Here is a 14,703-nt window from a genome sequence, read left to right as displayed (position 1 = left end):
TGTATTACGTTGCTTCCCAGTGAAAATTTGTGTAACTTTATTAGGCCTAAAACTTCTTTTGGTTTTACTGGTGTAATTCTGGAGCCAGCTGCTATTTTCCGTGCTTGAGATGAAGGTAGAAGCAGGCTCCATAAGTTGAGTAGGCTTGCACTGGGGAAAAACTTACTATAAGTTAATATATTTGTAAATGTATGGAAAATATTAATGTTTATCACTTTTGATTGTATGGGAGAGAAAAGCAGTATTACCCAAGTAGAAGGCTGCAACTGAAGTGAATTAAGAATAGAAGCTCTGTATAGTGTATTAACCAGAAAAGCGGAGAAATTATATTGAATTCATTGTTTTTCCTTTAGAGAGTTCATAGAACTTCTGTGAATAAGCTTATTTTGTGAGGGAATTCAGTACCCCAGCATTCACTTTACAGGGGAAGAATAAGGCGTGGCAGGGTTCCCTAAACTTACGCTATGAGTCTGAATGTACCTTCAGGTAACATTATGGACCTTGTTGATGTGCATTTAAAATTGCTTAATGCTTATTCCACATCTAAAAAAAAATAAATCTTTGTACTCTGAGGTACCTCAGAGCCTTATCTAAGACCAATTTTTGGTATGGGTAGGATACGCTAGAAAGAAGTGATTCCTGAGGCTAAAAGTACTTATTTGTTATTGCTAGATAACTCTCCTCTGCCTCTAGATATTGTTGTCTAAATAGTTTTTGTAATAAAAGCCCCAGTAGGTCATGTCAGGCTTGTTTATTATCATTACTCCTCAAATTTCTTTAGTGTTATTTTTATGAACGCCAGGCAGTGTCACAAAAAAGCTGTGGAGCCCTATGGTGCTAAGAAACCCTGAAAATGAGTCAGCCTTAAATAATTTGTAATAGACAACAATTGCTCTGTTTTCCAAATATGTGAAAACTATTAGCAGTTGCTAGGCAAGTTAATTTGACATTTAATTGCATGGTATTTGTCTGTGAGCCAGAAAATATATAGAGCGAGCTTTGTTTATTGTTGTGTTATGCACCAAAAGCATGTGCGTATCAGCTTACCCCTAGGATAAATACCAACTTCTCCAGCAATGATTTTCCATTTGGGAACCCTACTCTGTGGCGGAACTGCAACTTTTAAAAGATTTTGCTGCATAGGGAATGACATGTAACCTGGCTTACTTATATTTGGCAAGACATGGGGAAAAGGATGTATGAGTTGAAGTCAAAATGCATATTGTGTTATTTTTGCCATGTCGATACGTTTCTTAGGCATCTGTGGTGCTGTGTCTTAGAAGACAAGTCACAATGTTTATCTCGCACATCAGCATAAAGCAGTATATGTGTTGTGAGACCGGTTTTAATAGCAGTCCTGAAGTTACTGCTTTCCCTCCTGGTCTAGCCATGTCAGTTATATCTCACAAGAGCTTGTGATGGTGACTGATTTCAGACACAGGATTACTGCCAGTGCTCCTTTTTGGGGCAGTAAAACCATTCTGCAGCTCAACACAGCCCTTGGTAGTTCAGTTGTCTTCATGTCTGCATACAAGTTTTATTTATTCAGAAGGGAGTGGTCATTTTGTTTTACAGGTTATAGTTTTTCTTGTGCCTCAGATTTGCTTGCCAGGTCAGAGGCCTGAAATTCTTTGCCCATGTATAGCAGGAGTACAGTTTATTTCTGTGTTTCTAAACCCTTTAAACATTTTAATCTGGTGACTTGGGAACAATTAATAATGTTTTGGAAATTAATTTTGATAGACATCTGACAAGAAGAGTGCTATTTATAGGGATTATATTGCGTAGTCTATAGTAAACCTTGTTTGTAAAAGGATGAGGCTTTTTTCTTAGAAAATGCGGTCTAATATTACTAAGGTGGGGAAAGGAAAGCTTCCTTCTAATAATGCTGTTCCAGTTTTTTTTTTTTTAAAAACAAACATAAAAATCATTCCAGCAACAACTAATGAAAAACTTTCATCTCCTTGTTACTACAATTATATGTCAATAACCTGATGCTTGTGTAATCCTAGAGACATTTTTCTGAGATTTTTATATATACTTTTTCTTTGATTTGAGTGAGATTATGAGAGGAGTTCGTTTGTTTTCTTGGAGAGAAGGGCAGTGTCATATCTCAAGTAAGATAGGGTGTGTGATTCCTTAAAAATGTTCGGAAAACACTTTCACATATTCATCTACCAAGGCCTCTCTTGTAGTTGACAGAAGCATGGAATATGCTACAGATGTTGTTCTACTACCTCAACTGATAAGTTAACAGTACAAGTTTGTTTACTATTTTAAAAAAGTACAGAATGCAAAATATTGCCACATTTAGTGCAAAATTATAGGAATAACTATGGTTTCAGGTTAAATGTTCAGAAATTCATTTGCTATGTTCTTGAATTGATGCCTCTTTCATGTATTTGTAAAATATGCATTTTATAATTCATAAGTTTTAAACAAAACAACTGATCTAACCAGAACTAAGACTAGAAGTCTAAAGTTCTTCAGAAGCATAATCACCATGAAATGTTGGAAGCTCTGCTCATCTGCGTCATATATTAGGCTGCAAAACAGGGCTGTCAAGCTGTTAGTGGCTCACAAAATGACTCCACCCCTACTTTTATTCCTGGTATGAAACTTCGGTTAAACTGATAAAATCCATGGGTACATTTATTGTTCAAAGTTCTTTCTCATTATGTTTTTCTGCAGTTTAAAAAAAATTTATTCTTTGAAATTGTTAATTCCTATGTACGCTTATTTATCTGTATCACTCAGGAGTACTTGTGTTCTCAGACTGTCCATATCAGAAGATATGTCTGCAAACAGTGCTTGTCTACACATCCAGCTTTTTCAAGAGAGTTGATGTTGGGGAAAGTAAAATTTGGTGGGTCAGTTAGGATGCTATTCCATATAAATTGTGAACCTATCATACCATAAGTGAGACTTACAATTAAAGGATCTAGTTGATTGAGAGCAAAGACAAAGATTCCAGAAAGCAACTCATCCTATTAAAGATCTGAATCTTTAATGTTGTCTGGTGATGCCTGTTTCTACTGACTGAAGAGGAAGTCTAAATGTGTATACATTAGTACTTAAATTCAGATCAGGATTGTGCTTTTACCACGCATTTCCTATTTGTGTCTCCTCATATGTTTTGTCTTACACAGAGTGATATCGGAGCAGTCTTCAGTGCACCTTACCTTCTGTGGTGGTGTCCGCAGAAGGTCGTGATCACACTGTTTTCAGAAATATATTAGATATTTGCCTCTTCCTATGACTTCAAAGTAGTATGTGACACAAAAAAAAGTGAAGGCAATGTGGTCATCTAAGCTTGTAACTGCAGTTTTACCAAGGTGTGTGATTGCACAGCTTTGTGGTCCTAAATTATTCTGTAGGAGTTTAACATACGCTACTGGTAGAATGGAAATTAGCCCCTTGGGGGCTTCTTTCAGTCCTTGAGCAAAAAAACTTTTATGTTTGCAGAGACTTGTCAGTTCAAAATTTCACATTGAATTCTAATGGATATTCATGCAAGGTGTTCCCCTGCATTTCCTCTGCCCTGCATTTTATTTGTCTCTGTAAGCATTTCAAAGGAGATTGGCTGTTTGGTGACCAAAGCTGAGAATTTTTGCAGATATTCTGAATGCCTTTCACTAGACAGATATGGGTATGTTCACACAGTTGAATCTGGCTATATTTCTGGGTTGATATTTTATGAATGTATTGCTGCTGTGGAAATTTTTGGAAATAATGAAAGCCCCCTCTCTAGGGATTATGCTAATTATGGTCAGTGGATTTGAGTTTATAATTTATCATAGCCAGGTCTAATATAAGAATTTTGTCTTGGAGTAAGTATGCATCAATCTAGTTGCCACTGGTTGGGTACACAAAGTACATGAACAAGAAATAAGGAGGAATCTATAACTCTGTGTACTTGAATTGTAATAGGGAAAGGATTGGAATGAAGTGTTTTCTGAGATTTGGAGAAAGCTGGAACAGCAGCTGAGTTTTTTTACAAAGTTATTTTTTTCTGGAATTCCTCTCGTAAAGAAGCTTTCTGTAAATTGGCACATTGCATTGCTTAACATCAGGATGTTCTGTTGTATTTTGTATGTTGTATGAATATGTACAACCTATATTAATGATAATTATGTGTAGGAAAAAAACCACTGCAGGAACTCTAGCTTCAGGAATTACTTTGCTTTCTTGGATATTTCTTAACTACCTGAAATTTGGGATGGTATTTAATGAAAGGACTTTTCTGGAGGCTTGTACAAGAACCAAAATAGTGTGCTTGCACATACTTTTTCCTGCTGGAAGATGTTTGACAGGTTATTATACAGCTTGAAAACATTCAAATAAGATCAGATGCACGTTTTTGAGAATGGTAGCTTTTATATCAGGAACCAGACAGATTAATGTTTTGTGAATTAGATTAGAGTTGAAATTGTCTGAATGAGTTTGATACCAGACAGCTAACCAAAATTTTTTTCCTCTTGAATTGGATTAAACTGTTGTAGTCACAGCAATTATGCTGTGGTTTGTGGGCAGTTTACTGACTTTCATTATTTAAATAAATTTTAAGGAATTTTGTAAGTTTGACCTTTTGTAACATCAGATAGCAGCAGGAGTTTGGAAGGAAACCAACTGGCTAAAGAACTGTTGAAAAGCCAGATTTTCTCAAGCATATAATCATTATTGAAGATGGATTATATTAAAACTGCAGAAGATCTTTGAAACATCTTGAATAATTCTAAGGGTTATCTTTCTAATTTTTAGTGTTTAGTTTACGTCAGTTTTTCTTTATTGATATGTTGGAAATGAAGCCTTGGAAATTAAGAAATACTGGGTTGTAATTGCTATTTCAAATACTTTGATACCCTCCTGATGTATTTGTTCTAGGTAGGTAATAACTACTTATTTTGCTTGCATACAAAAACTGTTAAATAACATCCTCCAGAAACAAAGGAAGAAAATCCCTGGGTATGTCTGATAATCTCTGTGGAACTTTTATTTATCACTTTGACTCAAAATGGAAATATGGCAGAGATTTAAATAAGGATTATGCAAATCTGTCAAACCAAATATAAGTAGCAGAAAAATCAGTGAAATTAATAGCAGTAAATTTCTACTGATTTTGTGTGTACAGGATCAAAATCTGTATGGAACAGGTTTTTTGTGTGTGCAATCTCAAACATCCTTGTAGGTTGTTGTTTCATATTTGGCCCAGAAATGGGAATTGTATCATGAGTTAAAGGAACTCAGGATCCAGTCAAAGTTATTTAACTTCCTCTGTCATCTGTACTTATTCTGTATAATTTATTCTGTATAACATACTCTGGTCTTATTAAATACATGAGCAAAAGTTAGTTATTCAATATACGTAAAAGGATTATTTATTGAAATGTTATGTAGAACAAAGTAGTAAATAACCTCTCCCCTGCTTTGTAAAGAAAAATTTTCTGCAACAAAATTTTGGGAAGCCTAGCTTAGTTTTCCTGACAGAAGCTTTAACTTCTTGACTAAAAATACAGTCTATATTTAAAAACATATTAAGCTCATAAGCCATTTTTGTTAGACTGAGGCCCTCACTTGATCAATTCTGATTTTAATCTTATGGAGATTGAGGTTGCTAACAAAATGATCCAAAAAGTCTATTCTGGTGTAGCTACAGGACATGTAGCTGGGCTGAAGATATTCCTGGAAATCGAGCTGGTATTGCTGATAGATAGGTGGTAATGATAGCTAATGAAAAATAGCAGTGATAACTCATTTGTCATGGACAAACTCAAAACTCAGGGAAAAATGAAAGCTGTCTTCTTAAAACATGAAACTGAAATATCTCAGAAGTCTTTGGGACAGGCCCTATATAACACCTAAAAAGGTGTTTCAAGGGCTATCACTTAAAACATCTAGAAGAGGTGGTAAGGCATCTTTGAAGTTTTGTCATACATGGGACTCCTATGTCTGGAAAAAAACCCAAACCTAAAACCAAACCACAGAATAGAGCCTGAACTGAACTCTTTCTGACCTGAACTTGCCTGCTATCCTCATTTGTATTGTGAGGAATGTCAGAGCCAATATATCTCCAACAGGGCTCTGCACAGAAGGGGTGAATGGGAGCAGAAATGGTTGATCATTATTCTTTTTTTTTTTCATGTTAGTTGCTTAATTGTATCTTAGCTTTGTATACAGTGACTTTTCTGTGCTACTTCTTTCTTGATGACAACAGCCTCGTGTACTTAAAGGGTAATGTCATTTGGGCTTCAGAAAGCATTGAAAAGTCAGTGGAAAATGTGAACTACTGAACTGGCATATTGCAAGGACAAAAACATCAAATCAGATGAGTAGAAAACTGCTCATTCTCTTCTTGGATAACAAAGAATATTCTACATGCCTAGGAGGGACATTAATATTTCAGGTTTAATTTTTAAATGTAATAGATTTAAAACCAAAGAACGAAATAGTTCAAGGGATTCAGGGTCAGTTCAGTAGATGCATTCAATTATTTGCTCTGTAACATGCTTAACAAAAACCAAAGATCAAACCAGTGATTTAAAGATAAGAGTTTGAAATTCCAAGGCTTCTTGAGTGTTTCAAACTAAAGTAATGTTGATGTGGGCTTCTGGCCTTTCTAGGTAGGTGCACTGGAACTCAATCAGCACCCAAGATTTTTGTGGCATTCTTTTGGAGGAGACAACTAGAAATTGAAAAACAGTTTGTTCTTTTCCAAAAATGGGAAATCAAAGTTCTTATGCAGTCAATTGTCAGCCTTGTTTACTATTTTAATAGGAACGAGGCCATTGAAGCCCACTGAAACAGGAAGCCAAATGTAGTATTTACATAATAAATAAAATAAAACCAGCTCTTTCTAACATTCAAACTTAGTAGTTTTCAAATGCAGACTCTTACCTATGTCGTCTTAGATTATGGAATGTTTTACAGAAAACTTAATGCTTCATTCTGTTTCAAAGGGATGGCAGGTTACCTCTCTCATATGGCTGCTCTATTGCTTGTCCTAGACTGAATAAGCTACAAATGGTTTAAACAGCATAACTGACTTGAATCCTTTTGAGTAAAGAGGATTAGAAAACCCATGCACAGGTTGTATAGCTGGCAGACCTGCGGTGACAGGAGAGGCGAGGCACTAACCTGTGGCCCGGTGCAGTGCAGCTAGGGGACAGTATTAGTGTTGGCTAGCAGAGCTAATGCCAGTCAGCATGTGCCGTGGCCTTACTCCATTAATGATGTGTGTTTGTTTAGAGGGCTCTCCTTTCACTATGTGAAACTCTTGGTGATCTGTGTTTCTCACCACACAGCCCTACAATGCCTCTGTCTCCTTCAGAATTTTCATCACTGATGGCAAAAGCTTAATAACAGCAGAATTAAAAGTTGGCTGTAAAGTTAAATCAATATACTCTTTACAATTAACTTCAAGGTTGGAAAGCAGAAGCTTAGGGAAGCTGTCAGTGACCTCTTAGCTGAACATAGAAGACTCAATGTTGTTCAGCTTTCAGGACCAAAGTTCTAATGAAGACAGTAGGTGGCAGAAAAATCAATCAGTTCTAGGAATTAAACCAGACAAGATCTTGCAGTCAGTGTCTGTTTCACCTCAGGCTCAAAAATTCTGGTCTGTGGTTCTTTTAATGTCTGTTCTGGGAAGAAGTTAGGAAATGGTTTAGATACACCTGTATTTGGTTGCAAGCAAATCACCCATATTTACTTTAAGCCTTGATTCAAGATAAGCTTCCTTTCTTGAGGAGGGAGGAATTAGCCTTAGTAAGTATATATTGAACAGATTTCACTTTTTCATCCCTTATATTGCACTGGCTCTGTCGGATGGCTGCTGTATTCCAGTTCATGGGCTCTCATGCTTTTCAACCTGTAGCAGCTTTGCCAAAACTGCAGTCCTATTTCCAGGTCTTCTGTCTGCTCTTGGGGTGAAATGCCAATGTAAGTTTTTTGTTGGGTTCCTTAGTTAACGATCGACTTAGAAGTGATTAATGGTCACAGTGACATCCCTAAAGCTTTGATCTTGCAGAGATTTTTTTTGTCTTCCTCTTCTTTCTGTACACCTGTATATACATGTGTATATATGCCACTGGGCAGTGGGTGCAACTTGTCTTGGAAGACTTTGCCAGTGGCTTTCACTTTATCTTACTGAATTGAAATATCTTTTGCAAAATGCATGTTTTGTTGTCAATTTTTTCATCTATCAAAGAAGAAATAATTATTTGTAGGAAAAAACCACTGATTTTTCAGAAAGAAAAAGTTATCTTTAAACTCTACTACATTTATACATAGGCACTCCCTATTAGAACTCTTGTGGCAAAAAATCAGAAGTAAAATACTCAGAGCTGTTATGGGCAAGCTTAGAAGGATGTGTAGGATTGCTTACCTAGTTGTAAAATTTTTTTTCTTTAAAGACAATGTGTTCATATTTTTAAGGTGGTCTATTGTTCATAAGCAACAGCTGTTCAGCTGCAGGCACTCATAAGAAAAGGTAGATACTTTGGATGAAAAAGAAAGCTGTTGGCACATTTTAATCTGCAGATTAGGTGCTTCAGCTGCTCTAGCAGAGGTTTTATATGCAGATAAACTGTGAGTAATAGACAATATTAAGTGTGGTTACCAGTACTCAGGCAGCTTTGCCTGTGGAGGTAAGCTGTTTCAGGCCTTCTAAAAGGCTGTGCCAACATGTGTGGATTTTAGGTTTTTTTATTATTAAAACATGCTTGACATTCCCATTCTTCGAATAGTCTTACTATGGGTAATATTAGTATGTGGGTTACTGCTGATTAAGGTTCTATTAATGACAATTGACACCACATGGCTTCTGATATTTCAAGAAATTGTCTCTTCTGGCTACAATGTTACAAGTAGTTTAGTGGGGCATCCACTGTGCTTCCACCAGAATGGAAAGGAGAATTTTGATAGTACTACCACAGCAGTATGTGTCTCCTGCTATTCTAATATGCTCATTAATATTGCATTAAGTTGATTTCTGTCTGTGTAGTTTGAGAAATAAATCTTTACTGGAATGGAAATCAGTGGCTTGACTGTAAATTTTTGCCTGAAATGACAGTAACTTCACAATTTCATTTTAACAAGACATGAGAGATGAATTCATCAGTGGCTAAATTTTTAGTCTGCTTATATGTATAAGGAGAAATCTACTAAGACTAGTAGAGACTGTTGTTTAGCTTTCCAGTTTGGTTCAATGATGGTGATTTGCATAATGGAGAACAACTGTTCATTAAAATATGTAAATGCTTCTACAGACATTGTGTAGACATCTAAGAAGAAAATTATTGCCTTCTTTTGATTCTTTATTGCAAACCATAAGAAGGGGAGAATTAAAGCTGGGTCTCCCTTATTTTGCCCAAGTGCTTCTTACTCCAAAGTGATGTATAAGAGCAGGTACTCCTTTTCATCAACTACTTTTCTATGTCTAGATCAAATCAAACCCCTCAACACCTACATCTTTCTAGTGACTCAAGTTGTATTCTTAAATGTAATTTTGAGGAAATGTTTGCTTATTTAAATATTTCATGCTTTTACGGGGGAGATAGCTCTGCAGTTAAGCGTGTCACCATATTTGATTTTGGAGTAAGTTGCTCTAGTTGTCCTTTGGAGGTGATGTTACTATGAAAGCTTGAAGGAAAAGATGACAAGTAGTAGGTGGGAGTTACAGGAGTAAACTATTCAGCAAGCATTTTTCAGAGAATTTCATTTCGTGTTTCACAGTGGAGACAGCAAAAGCATAATGAGCACCAAATAGCAGTGCTTGCCTGTGTGAGTAACCCAGGTCATCACAAGAAGTCACAAACTTCATCTGACTGTGATCTGAGCATCAGAGGAACAGGTTACTTTAGGGTAACTCTGTGTAGGAGGCAGAAAGAAATTATTCTGATTATGTTTGGTTTTAAGATTATTGCATCAGAACAGGAAATGGGCTTGGGATACAGCAGAAAAACACTTTAGAATGAATCAAGCAAACACTTGGAGCTGACAGCATCATCAGATGTAAACACAGTAGCCCGTGCTTCTGCAGCATGGCATGCTTGATTGGTGCCTTGGGGTTTTGCATTTCTAGAATGGACCCGAAGTAGGATGCTGATGCCTATGTGAATGAAAATTCTTCTGTGCTGTAGTTAGAACAGATAGGAGATTTAAGTTCATGCAGAAGTCAGTTTATATGAAAAAAAGTTTGCTAGCTGTTTTAATATGTATGGTTAGAGTTTGACTAATTCTCTGTATTTGGAAAAAAGAGTTGTGAACAATAGATTCTGCTCATTCCTCTAGAAAATCTGGCAGTTAGATGATTGAAATTTGAAGTACCAAGCTTTTCTGGACTCTAATGGGAAATGCAGTCACATATTTGTGAAGATTGTGTAACTTCAAATACATTGAAAAAATTACTGTTTTATTAAGTATTCCAACTATAACTATTCGAATATTTTTCTTCCATAACAGTAAAAACCTGTTCTTTGGGTTTATCTGCAAAGAGTTTCAAACATCATTGATTTTTGTCAAGAAAAAATGCAGGAATTCATGAAGACTAAAGGTGCATATAATTCACTTATCTTCTGGCCAATAATTTCTTCCTGTTATTGACTAGCTGAGTTTTGAATGTCAGGTGGGATTTGGATCTATTTGGCTGAATTTCTTCCCAAGCCAATGTGAATTGGCATTGTGTAAGATGTAAAGATCTGAAAAAGATCAGCCAGTATTATGAAAATCTAAACACGTACTGTAAGGATAATACTTGGCTTTTATAGATCACTTTTCATCCACTGATTTTGAAGTACTTTACAAGAGATCAGCTCCCTTACCCTGATTAGCCATTCTGTTGAAACATGAATTGACAGAGTGTATGCCTGTAAAGAATTATTTTGTCATTTGTGACTCCTAGTGTTATTCAGGCGGCTTACCCTTTGGATTATTTTGATGTTTGAAAGCACTTGCTATTAATGTTTATTTAATTTGTAAGATGTATCAAGCTTCTGAATTGCTGAAATATTTGATAAGGAGCTGTCCTGACTTAACCATTCATGTTTTCACTTCCAAAAATTCTTCAGGGTTTCAGGATAGATCAGGAGCTGTTAACTATAGAATCAATCTTGCTGTTTGAAAATTGAAGCTATTTGTAGTTATTTTAGTTCTGCAAGGACTTCCCTAGAATGTTCTCTTGAATATCTCAGTTGTTACCTGTTGTTTTGATTTCATATGGAGCTGTGCTTTTCAAGTATTTCACTCCCATAAATGAGGAGAGGGCAGAGCAGCATATGTCTTCAGCCTTGTAAAACCTGGAACAGTGGTTTTCAAAGTGGCTAGCACCTGCAGACTGATCTAAAGTTGTTTGATGGGTACGTTTCAAACCTGGTTTACTTTTGCCTTTCATCTATCTTTAATCTGATGAAATAAAAGGAAAACCCTTTTAGTTCTTAAATTTTGGTTTTGTTCTTTTCTGTTTTGTTCTTTCACCTCTGCTTGTGATGCGAGGCAATCAAACTGGAAATTCTGTTATTGTGTATTTATTTTTTGGTTTTGAAAAATGTTCATTTTCCATTAAAAATGTTTGGTTTTAACTTTAATTTTCCATATTTTCTGCTTTGCCTTCAGTCATATGAATGCATAATTTTGTCCCTCCAGGATGGAACACTTCCACATTTTAAACCTCAGCTTTGCTTTTCTTATGTGTTTCAAGCCTTTAGAATGGTAATGCCTAGATATGAGACTTTCTCTGTATTTTTAAGACATTTTAAATGTAATGTTTAGGTCAGAAGAAAATGAATTCTCTAGCAAGATTACCCTGCAAAAGTAATTCTGAAAATAATCTAGCACAATAATTTATTTAGTCATGGCACCAGCTGTTTATATTTCTGTCACATCTCATCACATTCTGTTTGTACATCTGCCCACAACCGATGTTTTCCAGTCTGAAGTAAAAGCAGCCATGCAGATTATGTTTGGATTTGGCATAATGGATTTTTTGTGGGTAGATATCAACTTTATGCAGCTCTAGAATGTGTCAGTTTATTTTGAATGTGCAAGTGGAAGATATGATGGCTATTCCCTTCAGCAATTTATCTGTGTATATTTATGTAAATGATATTGCTCCTTTAACTGGGTCCATACTGGTTCCAGATTTTCATTGTTGGCTGAGGTGGATAGTTATATCTAATGAGCTTCTTATAAGACCAGAAGATTGGTTCCTTGTCCTGTTACTATGAAACCTGAGAGAACTGTGCTTCAGAATGCTAATGTTAAACATAATATGATATCTAGAATAATTCAGTGGAAAATACTCGGTATTTGGATATATGTGCTGCCTGGGCCTACAAACATATGGTATGCTGTTATTCTTGTATTCTGAAGGAACATAGTGGGCACTGACCTATTTTACCATGCCAAAGAATTATTAATGTGGTACCAAGAGTATGAAGATGATTTTGTGGGAAATGGTTAGAAAATAAATTGTAATAGCACAGGGAAAGATTGTATTGATGTAAGAAAACTGTAGTAGTCACTCTAAATGTGATTCTAAATTCAATTTCATCTTTTATATTTACAGCACTTTAAATATATAGGTGGATACCTGATCCAATTTTGCATGTCTCTTAACTTGCATCTGGAGGCATAATCAGAAACAATACAATGTAACCTAACAGCTGCAGTGGTACATTAGCTGAAGGGCTGTGACTGGCCATTCTTTTCCTAGTCTGTATTACACAGTGATTTTGCAAGTCTGTCAAGTTTGAGGGCAGGAGCCATGAGGGGGCTTGGCACCCCAAGGCATAGTTTCTCAGTTCTTGACTCTCAGACTGGAATCCCCAGTACTGAGTTAGGCAGTGAGCTTCCTGTGTATGTGGGTGGGTGGAACCTTCTTGGAGAAGAAGGTCTCTGGGAGGAGATGATGGGCTTCTGAGATTGTGGGCCAAGGCATGTCTTGTGGATCTGGACCTTTGTCTGCATGGGACTTTCATAAGTGGCACTAACAACAAAGAGGCTACTTGTTTGCTTTCAGGAAGGTACTAAAAACCCCACAAAATTCATAGGTGAACTTTGAAAATAGTGCAGAAGAAAATAGGAGTAAGAGAAGCAGGCATATGGCTGGATTGGGAGAAGAGGAAGCAGCAGGTAGTTTCGTTGGATAAGATTGTTGGTGTTAGTTTCAGAACCATGTAAAACACAGACCTTATCAAAGGCTAAGTGCTTTTGCCACTTGAATGGTTTAAAGGCCTTAACTGAAAACAATACTTTTCAGTGCAGATTTGGAGGAAAGCTAAGGCAAATTTATTTCCAAAATGTAGGAGAGCTTATAGGAGGGTACAACATTTGTACAACATTCTGGGGTTTTTTGGTGCTTTAGTAAGTTTTAATAACTGTAAGAGTGAAGAGTTCTAATATTTGGCTTGTGTATGCTATGCTTTGGTCTGTCCAAGTCCTTGCAAAACTTTATGGAGATATGCAGTCTTATCATTTTTTTTAGTTGAGGAAGCAGAGCGCCTTTCTGTTCTCTAGGAATTACTTTTGATTTATTGCTGGAATTAGACATTGGTGGATTATGCAAGTGAGCATTTCTGGTTCTCAGTTATAGTAGTACATTTTTAGTTTAAAAAAATGGCTAGACTAGTTTATCTTTGAACTTTTTAAAAAAGTGCCTGTTACTTGTAGTTACTGCTTTTAAACACATCATATCTGTTTTTCTCCATTTCCTTTGCACAAGAGTGTAATATCTTAACTTTTTGGCAGCATTGTTGATTTGTGTTATAATGAAAAATGAATCAGATGTACTCTGACTTCTCCCCAGCCTTCAATTTTCTTTTCAAAGATAAAATTTTTGTTGTGCTTCTGCATTTTAAGTATTCATAATTTAGGTTATAAATAATAGCTTAGGTAAGAGGGCAAATTGAAATTTCACATTTACTTGTATGAATCTGAGATGCTGAAGAATCAGAGATGCTGAAACAGTTACCTCCACTGCAAGCAGCATCAGTACCTAATCTGCCTCTCTGTTCTGGGTGTGGAAACATGTAACTTAAATTCTGGCCTTTAGAGTAAATTAGGGGAATATCAGAAAAGATGATGTAGTTATCCAAAAGTAGACAGGAAACTTGGTTTCTGTAATACTTCCAGGATGACAAAATTCCTCCATTACTTTAAGTAAGCCCTGCCTAGTTTTGCATTCATAATAGTATGCTAATGATGAGTCTAAATGTCTTACCAATTGACTGAAACTTGGTAAAAATAGTAAATGGAAGAATGAAGAGTGGTCAAAAACGAAAATTTTGTTAAACAGGCTTTTGTTGAACAGCAAAATACATTAAAAGAAACTTCTGTGAAACACTTCAAGTATTTTGACATTAATTAACTTTGAATTATTTTAATACTAATTTGTGGTTTTAAGTGTTTTGCATTATTAAAAACTGTCATACAGAAATTTCATTATTCAGTTCATCAGATGTATTAAAAAATAATTTAAACCATGATTTTCTTACTTGCTTGAAGGCTGTAGAGGAATATAAACAATTGAAGGCTGTGCCTTAATAATATTGAGATCTGTTTTAAAAAAAAGGGCTCAGGGAAGTTGATTAGTCTCTGTACGTGCCAAGTATGAAATTGCCTAACAAAATGTACCTTTGGAAATAGCGCTTCTCATAATTTTGTGATGTTCCATGTGGAAATATAAGAAAATGGTTTAAGTTTTAGTATGAA

The sequence above is a fragment of the Strix aluco genome, chromosome 14 (assembly GCF_031877795.1).
Source record: "Strix aluco isolate bStrAlu1 chromosome 14, bStrAlu1.hap1, whole genome shotgun sequence".
Lineage (NCBI taxonomy): Eukaryota > Metazoa > Chordata > Aves > Strigiformes > Strigidae > Strix > Strix aluco.
Note: the sequence above shows the minus strand (reverse complement) of the source record.